Below are 13,350 nucleotides of genomic sequence, written 5' to 3'. Positions count from 1 at the left end.
AATCTTAAAAGAAGTGCAATGATATAAATGCTACCAAGATTAACCACACAGTAGACAAATTAGAAATTACTGACTAGAACCAATATGGTGATGCATGCCTGTTATCCCAGGTACTCAGAAGGCTGTGGTAGAAGGATCACCTGAGCCCAGATATTCAAGAGTAGCCTGGGCAGCATAGCAATAACTCTTCTCAAAACAAAATAAAAACAACCTAGGTGTGGTGGCATACTCCTATAATCCTAGCTACAAAGGTGGCATATATCAGGAGGACTGAGATTTGAGCCCAGCCTGGGCAAATAATTTTCAAGATCCTATCTCAAAAACAGTCATCACAAAATAGGGCTGATGAAGTAGCTGAAGTGGTACAGCACCTGCCTAACAAGCATGAAGTCCTGACTTCAAACTCTAGTACCACCACAATAAGTAATAAATAAGTAAGAATAAATGAATGAATGAGGAAACAACAAGCAACCAAATAAATAAACAAATACAGTTCACTTCAGTTTCCTTTCACATTTACCAATATCACTGAGTATAGAAATGAAAGGCACTCTCCATTCATCAGTTAATGTGATCTTCATGAAATTTCTTAACCAGGAAAATTAACATAAATTACAAAATGTTTCTTTCCATTTGTCTGAATTCTTAGACTCTTTTTTTTGGGGGGGGGGGTAGTGGTAGAGTTTGAACTCAGTTCCTCAGACTTGCTAGGCAGGTGCTCTACCATTTGAGCCATTCCACCAGCCTAGACTCTTACTTACAATAGGTTGCCACTATCAACTGACAAATTATTTGTCTCATACTGAGAATAATTTAACCTCCAGCTGTCAAAAACCAATTTTTCATATTCTCTTCCTTCCCTGCACCTGTTTTGTTTTTTACTTGTTGTTGTTTATTTTATGGTTATGTCTTTCTGTAACAAACTGAAAGATAAGTAAACTGAAGTAACACCTATAGCCACAAATCCACAGATAGCAAGTAAATTTCAACTTTCAAAGTAAAACAATAAGCAGAAGTCCTTTTAACAATCTAAGTCAAAAGTATTTCTTTAAATATATTATTTTACTATAAACTGAACATTTACATATGACTCAAAATTAAATGGAAAATTAAATCTTTACTAAAATATATGAAAGACATTTCAATAGCATTCCATTTAATTGCAACTTTTACTCAAAAATTTTTAAGTTTTTTTTTTTTTTTAGTTCTGGAGTTTTAACTAATTGCCTTGCACTTGCTAAGTACATGACCCATGCCCCTTCACTCTGGTCATTTTTTGTTATTTTTCAGGTAGCGTCTTGTGGGTTTTTTTGTCTTTGTTTTTGTTTTTTGACCAGCGCTAACCTCAGACCACAATCCTTCTTCCTACAGTCTCCCACATACTTGAGGTCACAGGCACGTACCACCAAACTGGGGACTTTTATTGTTGCTGAGATGGGGTCTTGCTAATTTTTCTCAGGAGTTGACCTCAAAATGATCTTCCTGCTCTTGACCTCCTGAGTAGCTGGTATTACAGGAAAAATGTAATTGTTACATTAGCCCAATACTATTGTCTCAAGTCACTACAAGCACATACCTAGATAATGTCTAATAAGAAAAATCCAAGTGACTTAGAAGTTAAATAATTTTTAGATACAGAAACAGGGAAGAAACATATAAGGCCTCTGCTTCAGGAAGGCATCAGCAAAAATTATTTTCAAACTTTAAACTCAGAAACTAAAACAAAATGATTAAAGTAGATATAAGATAATGTTAAGATTGTCTACTTATGGGACATTTGTCTTCTGTTAGTTTATTTTGATCAAAAAACAGAAAGATCTTTTAGCAATCTAATAAAACAATATAGTACTGTTCAAATTTCAAATACTAAAACATTACTGTATTACAGACATTTTCTATGTTTGCCATCTTTGTCAAAATTTTATTGAAGTTTTAGTTGCTTATACATAACACAACATTTATGAGTGAGAATTTAAGTGAGGTTAAGTTCCTACTTAAAATTAAATTTGAGCAGGGTGTTGTGAAGCATATCTGTAATCCTAGTTACTCAGGATACAAAGGTAGGAGGATCATGGTCCAAGGCCAGACTGGGTAAAAGTGTGGGTCCCTATCTAAGAAGCAAACTAAAAACAAGGTAGGGGTCATGTTTCAAGTGGTAGTATGCTTACCTAGCAGGTTCAATACCCTGAGTTCAATCTCTACTACACCCCTACCCCAACTCTGAGCCAAAAAGATTAAATTTTATTGGTTTAACCTGTCCAGTTTATTTTTAAATGCTATAAAACAGACTTTGGTTAACTGCACATATATGGTAATATATTAAACACAAAACTGAATTATATATATCAAGGTTGCAAATTTGTATGGCATGTAAATTTCTGTTTAAAAAAACAAGTGGACTAGGATCATTGGGATGTGACTACTATATTATCAGAAAACCAGAGGAATATTCCTAATTCTATTTTTTTTTCTGGTCTGGTTATTTGGAGCATACTTCCTAAGTAGCCCAGGTTAGACTAGAACTCGAGATCCTCCCACCTCATCCTGGCTAGTATACCACTATGGGCAGGTAGTTGCTGATTTGCTATTCTTATTTAATCTTATAGGGAGAATGAAAACCTATTAAATAAATTACTAAAACCTCAATCCCATAATTATAATAGAATATGACTGATCTTACCAGAGTAGTTGGTAATCAATCACATCTTTCAATTCTCCCTGCACTTCCTGCCCATTTTAAAACCTCTTCTAGAGTGAAGCAAAATACCCTCAAATTAAATAAAAAAAAAAAAAAAAGACAGTATCAGTGGAGTCCATTCTACCCCTAACTAACATTCAATAGCGCTAAACAAAAAAGAGAAAAAAAAGTAGTAGGATATTCTAGGCCTTGCTGTTTTCTACCAAATATGATTGAAACTCATTCTCATTTTAGTCCCAGACTAAAATCTATCACATAGAAAATGACAACCCTAATAAACAAAAGACAGTAAGCTAGACAACGGTATGTCTCAAATAAAGCAGCTTATAAAACTATGCTTCTTATACCTGGTGAAGTATAACAATAGCTTACAAACATAAGAAAGCTCATTATGAACTATTAATTCATATATGCAAATATGCAATCTTTCCATTTTTAATAAAATGCTATTTCCTTTTCTAATAAAGTATCAAAATTATATATCAAATCTTCTGATCTTGCCAGCAGTCAACCATTTTTACTTTTTGATGAATTTCCCCACACTAACCTGCATGCCTTCAGAACTTCTGTTGAATTGGAGCATATGGACACAGACATCGATGGTATAATCTGAGGACTACATTTGTGGCTAACTACAGGCAGGTCAACATTTATATAGCTCTGTGAATTCTCCAGCCCTTTTCCATTAATTGTATGTAACCCACTGGGAGGACTGTTAAGGTTGGTAACACTATGCGTGCTTTTCTGCTCAGTGGACTTTGGAGAAGGTGTTGTGGAAGTGGCTGAAGAGGGTGAAGAGGCAACAGAATTATCAGTCTTTATGTGAATAGATGGATGAATATTATTGACTTTGTCACAAGTGCCAGTACCTATATTGTCATTGGCTTTTCCAACCAAAAAGGCCGAGAGCTGAGGACTGTCTGCAGTTATTAAATTTGGTGACACAGAATCTCCATGGTTAGGACTGGAAATAGCAACTGCTGTCATCTGATGGACATGATTAGAAGGTCCCTTGATCCCAGCACAGCTACTAGATGTGTCTCCATCAGGCCTGTTTATTTCAGACCCCAGGGATCCATTTCTTGAGGGCTTGCTCTCTTTGGTAATGGTAATACCTTTTTGTCCATCTGAGGTAGCAATATGAGAGGAGAGATGACTGAGAGCATCTCCCTGTGGTACTGAATTTCTAGGCAGAGTATGATGTCCATTCTGATTCTTAATACCATTATTAGCTGCCTGGAGATTCTCAGTAGGCTCAAGGGGAAATAGAGGTTGTTCACCATTATGTCCTGCCAAATGTGAATGCTGACCTTTATGAAGCCCCTAAAAAAAAAAGAATAAAAAAAAAGAAAGTTGTCTTAAATATTGTGTTACACAAACTCAGAATGAATACACTGAGGACTAAGCATTGAAGATAAAAATGTTAAAGAAAAGCAAAGCCACTAAACACAAACAGCCAAATGTGCAATATAAATCATATCATAAAATTTTTAAAGTGCCCATCATAAATGATATAGGGTGGTTAGTATTTATAGAATACATGATCTAATATAACTGTTTAATTCAATTTCATTTATTAGTACTACCCAATTTTTTTCTCATGTAAAGTTATTACTCTACTCCACTCTGAAATGCATTTTCATCTTAAGAAAAATGTACCTGTAAATTTAAATAGGAAAACAAACATATGTCACTAACAAAGTCACAAATACATACATACACACAAAATCACTGTCTATGGATTATATTGTTTAATATAATTAAACTTTTAAACTTTTAAAATTACCACTAAAGCTATAATGGAGATAGAACTAGCAATAATCTTGAAAAGAAAATACCCAATCTATGAGAGTATTTTTAAAAATAGCTTATTTTAACTACTACCTTTCTACTCCTCGTACAGACAAGCACACTAATGAACTGGAAGTAGATAGTGCTTTCCCCAAATTCACAGGGGAAAGCACGTTTACAAATTCATAGTAAGAGATACTGCTAAAAATTGTGTGTATGTGCATGCATATGCATGATGCTGAAAGCGTTGTAAGTAATAGACAGGCATTCTGTCTCTGAGCTATATCCCTAGTGTAAAGCTAATAAATAAGTTAGAGAACAATTTTCTATACTTGATAAAAAGTTCTGGATCCAGAGAAAATTTACTTTACAGGCTGGAAATTTTACTGAAATTTTACCTGAAATTTATGGCTAGTGTTACAAACTTCTCTAAGAAGATTATCATTTGATTTTACTGACAAAATAATTAATAAACTAACTTCTCAGTATTACTGATTAAAGTAATACAAAATACTAAAACAATAACTTAGTCATTTCCAATCTAAGCTACGTTAGATAAATTGTTATTAATTTTACAGCAATTTGGATTACTATAATTTACATAAAATTTTTGCTATATAGATATCATTTTTTAAAGTCATTGGGGGGTGAATAAAAATTTACTAATCATCACTAAAATTCACACAAAAATAATAAGTGAATAAGACAGATAAAAAGTAACAATTTTATTATTTCTCAAGCGTCAGAACAAAAAGCATTTTGAGTATGGCAGTCTTGATAACTGACTTCAAGTCTGAGAGTTCCTTAACTCACACAAAGCTTACTGCTCAGTTGAGAGGAGGTTTATGAACTATGGATACAAAAATGGCCCTAATAATTAGATGCCATCTGAACTGTTATGTACAATAAGGAGGTTCTTACAGAATAAAAGTAAAAATTAAAACTAGGACTAAAAACAAAATACAGAGACTATGAGAGAGAATACATGACAGTTACTTTAAAGAGTGTGAAAGAACCGATGGCAATCAGTCAATAAATAAATAAATTTAATGAGCTTGATTATGGGTGAGTTAGATCAATATATTGGTACATGCTGAGGATGAATGGTAGATGTACTGTAGATGCTCAAGAGTGGCCCTGAAAGATGCCAGTGAAGCAAAACAAACAAACAAACAAAAAAGTGTGAAAGAATACAATGCAGAAGAATAAAACAGAAGAGTAGCTAATATCTAATATTTAAAACGCCAATTTCCTATAAAAAATTGTTGAACGTGCAATGACACTACCAAAAAAAATCTAAAGAATAGAGGAAGAACAACTCTCAAAAAAGATGAAAGGCTTTCTTCCATATCCAAGAAGTTCTTTTAACCCAAAACAGAATAAAAACAAAAGGAGTACACAAACTATCATAATCAAAATGCTAAAAGATAAAGACAAAGACAAACCCAAAAATAGAAAAGCAAATGGCATCATATTAAAACAAAAACAATATGACTGATTAATGAGACTGCTCATAAAAACTGGCACCAGTTATTAGTGGAATTACAAACTGCCAAATACATAAAACAGAAAACAAAAATTCTATGTCAAGTGAAAAATTCTATGTCAAGTGAAACTATATGTACTAAAACAAGCTAGCATAGGTATATAGCACAAACAAAATACTAACAGAAATCATCTACAGCTTCGATCCACAAGAAAAATGAGTGCAATGGAAATATTTTAAATGTTATAATAGATTGTGTATATGTTTGCATATTTTAATTATTTTTAAAACCATAAGAATATTTAAGGCAATTAATAATACGTTATTATTGAACTTGTGACACAAATAATACAATACAAATAAAAGGCAAAAATACCATAAAAAGAAAAAACAGATCAAGCTGTTATTTTGTTTTATTGGAAAAACACCAAATATGTATACAGAAAGTTTTCCTCACTTATAAAACCACAGTAAATTTTTAAAAGACGAGCTGGGTGCCAGTGGGTTACACCTGTAATACTAGCAACTTAGGAGATAGAAATCAGGAGTATACTGGTTCAAAGCCAGTCCAAGGCAAATAGTTCTTAAGACCTTCCCTCAAAATAAGGGCTGGATGAGTGGCTCAAGGTGTAGGACCCTGAGTTCAAACCCCAGTACTGAAAAAAAAAAAAAAAAAAAGAAAGATACATGATGAAAAGAAAACAAGAGTAAAGTAGCATATGAAAGTCCAATAATGTTATATTAAATACAAATTGACTGAATATTCCTTTCAAAAGACACAGCTTGTCATGTTAGCTAAAAACACAAAAATCCAACCACAGTGATCTGCTGCATAAAAATAGGGATATATGTCCAAGAAATGGAAACTTGGACAATTTCATTGTTATGTGAACACTGAGAATGCATTTACGTAAGCAGATACCGCTACATTACAAGATGATGTAGTTTCATATGACCATTGTCTTACACACAGTATGATATAATTTAGTGTGACCATTTTATAAGCAGTCCGGTTGAATGAAGATCATTATTGTGGTACTGTATGTAGAGATATTCTTAACTTCCAAATACAAAGAAACATTCAAAGTATAGGAATGATAAACAACACACAATGCAAGCAGTAATCAAAACAGAGCTGGAAATAGGATATTATTAAAGGATAAATCAAAGAAAAAACATATATCTAAAGAAAAAGAGGAAAACTTAATTATGGGAAAAGTCAATGTATCAAATAGGTTGAAAAAAAAATTATGAGTGTGTACCAAATAACAAACCCCAATAGTGTTAACATCCAACTTTCAAAAATTTATAAAGCAGGTAGTCAAAAAAATTTAGCAACATTATCAGTTGCTTAATATCATATACAACATGTAATTTTACATTAACTAAATACATACTATTTTCAAATTATCACAGCACACCGTATCCATCATAGCTTACAATAAAAGTTTAAAAGAAATTAAATCACATAAATTTTGTGTGTGATGTGTGTTTATGTGTACACATGATTTCTCAGCAAAAGGATTTATATTAAATACCAAAACAACAAAATATGAGATAAGTACCTAAATACAAAATAAAGTACAAAACTTCAAATATTGCATGAGACAAATTAGGAAATTTAATGAAGAACTTAGATAACTTAGTGAAAATAAAAACCCTGTATCAAAATTCATTTTTAAGGAAATAGTTAGAATTGTGTAGCTTATGGTGGGAAAGACGTAAGAACATGAAAGAAAGCATCATCTTAAGATGCTAGAAAGAGGATACCAAACCAAAAATTAGTACAAGAGCAAATAATGTCGATCAGAAGAGAAATCAATGCAACAGGAAACTAAGGAGGAAAAATCCATTTCAAAATGCACTAAATTTAATCCAATTTAAAAATCTCAGATATGACTGGTAGGAATGTAAAATACTTCACCAGTTAGAGTAAGATTGAAAAATTCTTAAAAGTTAAAAAAAACTTTATTATATGACATAGTAATTCCTCTCCTAGATATCTAACTTACAGGTACAAGAAACATAAGTCCATAGAAGAACTTTTACTAGAATGTTCATAGCAGCACTACCTATAACATTTATAATAACAAAGATCAGGAAATAAACCAAATATTTAGCAAAGAAATCAAAAAAGTAAGGATAATATTCATACACTGGAATATTTGTCAGTAATTAATAAGTTAATGACACATAAAATAAAATAACCAAAATACAAATCTTAAAAATATATGCTAAGTGAGTAAAAGGGAGCAAACAGTGGAAGGGAATAAACTATAAACAGCAGAAACAGCTCTGAGAATTTAAAGGAAACAAACAGCAAAAGTAATTTTGTGTTAGATAAAGAAGACAGGAAGGCATCCTTAAAAGCAAACACCTAAGGAGACATGAGGAGTGGGCTTCTCACCCAGATAATAAAACTCAATGGCCTTTCTCCTTGATAAGGAAAATGAAGCTTTATTTAAAACAAACATCTAAGAGATGAAATATAGACCCCTTAAGGAAGATAGCATAGCATTCCTTCCCAAGATAAATAAATAGGAGGGGTCTCACCAAGATAATGAGAAGTCATAAAATATATATGGCAGGTCTCAGGGGCAGGATGGATGAACAAGCCCTTGCAGAATGTCCAGTCCAATAAGGATGGGGTCAACAAAAAGTTAGACAGCCAATTATAGATGCAGCTTCACAGTAAAGAAGGAAGTACCTAAATCAGACCAAGTCCTAAATCATTTCCTAAGCTTCGGCCGCTGTTTCCCTTAGCTCTTTCGCTAAGTCCCATTGGTCAGGGTGCTTTGCTGACCTTTCAAAAAAACCGGGGCTCTTAACTACTGTTCTGGCATCTTCAATCGTCAACTCTGCCAGTACATGAACCTAGTAACAACACTCCAGTATCATTCACAATAAGAAAACACTGTAACAAATAGAAACCAACAGCTCATATTGGGTTTGTAAGAAATCTGGAGCCAAACTGTGGCACCCCAAATTGGAGACATAGACAAGAAGATACAGATATAACAGCATGGCCAAGCAGAAGCCCATGAACAGAAACTTCTGGAATCAGTAACAGGAAAACCTAAACACTAATTAAAAATTGTTATAAGCGCAATGTTTGACAGTTAGAAAGTTCAGGGGACCGAAGCCTAACACACCCCCACAAACACTTTTGTTCTTTCATAGAGACAAGAGTCTCACTATATAACACAGGCTAGCCTGGAACTCACTATGTAGCCCAGGCTAGCCTTAAACTTGTGATGCATTCCCAATTGCTAGGTACTCCTAAGTCCTTAGTGAGTTTTATCTCCAGAAGCCCTGCCATTATCTTACATTAAAGACAAAATGATTCTTTATTATTTCCAATAAGGGAGAAAATCTATGCCCAAAGGAAATTGTTTTACTGTTAGTTATTTTATAACAACATAACCAACTGGGGTCTTATCAGAACTTAATATGTGAAATACTTAATTCCAGACCCATGTGGACGTCCAACTTCACATAAAATGGGACAAATCACTAAGCAGCACTTGGAACACTGACCTAATCAGAGAACTATGCAGTACTTCTCCACATACCTTTCTACCTCATCTTTATTTTAAGAATCCTATAAAATAACAGGGGAGTACAAGGAAAAGAGCTAAATCATTCAGACCGTGTTCAGTAAGTCATCTATGGGAAAAACAAAGACAAAAAAGGTGGGTGGGGGGGCAGGGGAACAGAGAAAATTTTAGCATTTGACATTAACAGCAATGGAAACTGGTAAAAAAAAAAAAAAGAATAACTCATGGATTAAATGAACATAAAACATAAAATCATGCCTTATTTACCTCAGTTCCTCACAACCACTGTTATGTTGAGTTTTGAAAAAAAAAAATTCCAAGACAAATTTTGAAAAATCATAAAGGAAGGTGAGTTATTGTCAGAAAAAGATTTGGTAATTATCAGTCTGGGAATTTAAGATGATTATTATCAGTTAAATAAGGGCGTCAATGAACAAAGAAGGAAAATTCAAAAAGAAATGGGTAATGTTTCCAAGAAACACATAAACTATAGAAAGAAATCAAAAGCAAATGCAAGAAGTCAAAAACCACTGTAACAAAAACAAAGCATATGTTTAGTGGAATCATCAGTAAACTGGATATAGCCAAATAACAAATAAGTAACCAAAAATGCAAAAAGAAAAAAATGAAAAATACCAGAGTGTTAAAGAACTAGAGGAAAATAACAAAAGACATTGTACATATAATGGAAATAACAAAAGAAGGAATGAGAAAAGAAATAAAAGAAACATTTGAAATAATTACTAATGAGAATATTTTAAAAATCATGGATAAGAAATAAGCCGCAGATTCAGAAAGATCAAAGAATATCAAACAGTATAAATACCACCACCCCCTATCTCTGAAACATTATATTCAAAGTGCAGAAAATCAAAAGGAAATTAAAAAAAAAAAAGATAAAGACAGATGATGTAGGACAGCTTACCTATATGACTACCAGGAATAAGAATCACAGCAGACTTTTCTTGAATATGGTTTGCATATTTGTGGTACCTTCCTATCCTACAAATTATTCTGTACTGAAATATAATCACTAACGTGATTGTATTAGATGGAACCTTTCAGAGGTGATTATTATGAGAGGAGAGCCCTCCTTAAAGACAGCAGTGGCCTTTTATCAACCACAAACCAGGAAATGGGTCCACACCAGGCTCTAAATCTGTTGGCACCTTGATTCTGGACTTCTGAGCTTCCAGAACTATGAAAAATTAGGCCCTCTCTCTCTTTTTTTCTCTCAGCAGCACTGGGGTTTGAACCAAGTACAGTATGCTTGCAAAGCAGATGCACTAACACTTGAACCACTCCACCAATGCTTTTTTGTGATTATTTTTCTCCCAAAATGTCTGCCTGAGTAGTTATGATTATAGGGCATAAGCCACCAATGTCGAGAAGGTTCTCTTTCTTTAGATCTATATACCCTAAAATTACAAGCTGTACTCCATGTTCACAACTAAAAAGTAGACTAAAATATTTGAAATAAACAAAGGAAAAGAGAACAATCTACAATTCAAGCAAAATTACCCTTTAAAAATGAAACACTTTTTGTCATCAGAATATCTGTCTTTTAAGAAATGTTCAGTTTTAAGAAAAAAAGCGATATAATTATACCCTCAAGATAATAAAAAATGAATCTGACATTAAATTTTTAAAAGTTAAAATGAAACCTTATTTTCTTTACTTGTTATAAAGATAATAGTATGCTTGAAGTAGTGTCAAATAGTATATCAAATAATTATACCTACAAGTTAAGTGAGTGGCAATGACAAACAAAAAAGACAAGGGAAGAACTTAAGAATGCTTCCATCATTATAAGGTGCTCCCACTGCTCATGGGTTTACAAAGTGTTATTTGAAAGTGGACTTGGATTAATTGGAAATGTGTACTGCAACCTTCAAAGAAACCACTAAAAATAATAATTGTGATAAGAAAGGAGAAAACAGAATTATCTAGAAATCTCAAACCAAAAAGAAGGCAAAAAGAAGAGACAGAGAATAATGGAAAATAGGAATAAAAAAGTAAGCATAATTAGTGTGAAGAAATAATAAAATTTAGTTGGTATTAATCCAGATACAGCAATAATCATTCCAAACAATAAGGGTATAACTACACCAGATGGGGAAACAGATTATCAAAGTGAATAAGAAAACAAAGTCCCAAATACAGATGGTTTACAAAAAATAAAAAAATAAAAAAAAACTAAACTCTGAATGTAAGGTGATGTATCACTTTCTTAAGAGTGATAAAGATAATCATGCTAAGGTGATTGAAAAGAAAGTTGGATAGACAACTTGTTAGATACAATGATATCAAGGAAAATTACTAAGGATAACCAGGATTCATAAAAATGAAGTAGCCATGTACAGTAGAACACACCTATATTCCCAGCTACTCCAGAAGCAAATATTGGGAGAATGGTGGTTTGAGAGTAGCCCAGGCAAAAAGTTAGCAAGACTCTCTCTCACTAAGCCAAGCATGGTGGCATACAGCAGTAATCCCACCCATGGGAGAGGCATTGGTAGGAGGATTATGGTCAAAGGCTACCCCCAGGAAAAAAAAAAAAATGCAACTCTAACAGAAAGCATAAAACACCTGAGGGTGTGGCTCAAGCAGCCTAGGAGTATGAAGCCCTGGGTTCAAAACCCACAACCACCACCAAAAAAAAAAAAAAGATGGAAGTACTTGATTCTCTCCTTTAACATGATAAAACAAGCCTTAATATTCACTATACTAATAACACATCAAAGTAAGCAAAAACTGACAAAAAAACTGACAGAAATGCAGAAAGAAATAGACTGATCCTATATACTCCTGTATCAAAATGATTCAGCAAGCAAAAATTAAAACAGGCATATTGAAACACAGCAGCAAATCAATTTTAATCAACATGAATGGAATACTCATCCACCAAAACAGAATAAACATTATTCTAAAGCTCATATGGAACATTCACAGACCACATGGCAAATTACAAAAATGCATTTAACTTACACAAACATAAAAAATATATAAGTTACGCAGTGGATGAAGTTAAACTAAAAATCAGTAATAGAAAGAAATGAGAGTCAGGCCCTGGTGGCTCACACCTGTAATCCTCTAGCCACTCAGGAAACAGAGATCAGGAGGATCAGAGTTCAAACACAGTGCAGGCAAATAGTTCATGAACTGTGTTATTTAACCAAAACAAAAAAGGGCTAATGGAATGGATCAAGCAGTAAGAGTTCCTGCCTCGCCAGCATAAGGACCTGAGTTCAAACCCCAGTGCTGCCAAAAACAGTAATGAAGGAAAAAAAGTAAAATACAAAATATTCATTTGTGAAATTAAATAGTGACTTTAGAAAAACTATGAGTTAGAGAAGACTTCTCAATGAAAATGAAGATGATTTGTATGCCGTGGAACACAGTAAACAAACCAGAGGGAAATATATACCACTGAATTAGAGAAGAAGACTTAAAATCAGAGTGAGATCTGCAAATTGACAGAGTAAGAGTTCTCTTTAGATTCACTCTCCCTTTCTTCCTTCACAAACAAGCCCAACTGCCAAATATTCAATAACTTAGGACTCAATTGTGATGCTCCTTGAACTGCAGAGCTGAGAAAAACTATCAAACAGCAAAGAAACATTCTCTTTAACTGCAATTCCCCTAAACTCACAGTTCTACAGCGGAAAATGTGAATTAGAAACAGATATCAGTTTCTCCACCATTCTGGGACCATTATAGAACACTCACTTCTATCTCATCCTGCAACTAAATGAATTAAGGTGTAGCTGTGCCAGAACTATTATAAACACAGAATGGGAACATGATGAATGGATTTT

The 13,350-nt window shown here is 33.3% G+C and overlaps 1 pseudogene; it reads right to left on the bottom strand.

Annotated features, from left to right (window-relative positions):
* Window positions 1–13,350, bottom strand: part of LOC109680035 (histone demethylase UTY-like) — a 56,689-nt pseudogene that overhangs the window by 15,148 nt on the left and 28,191 nt on the right.

Source organism: Castor canadensis, chromosome X, assembly GCF_047511655.1.
Source record: "Castor canadensis chromosome X, mCasCan1.hap1v2, whole genome shotgun sequence".
Lineage (NCBI taxonomy): Eukaryota > Metazoa > Chordata > Mammalia > Rodentia > Castoridae > Castor > Castor canadensis.
The sequence above is the reverse complement of the archived record's forward strand: the minus strand, read 5'-3'. Positions and strand labels throughout refer to the sequence as shown.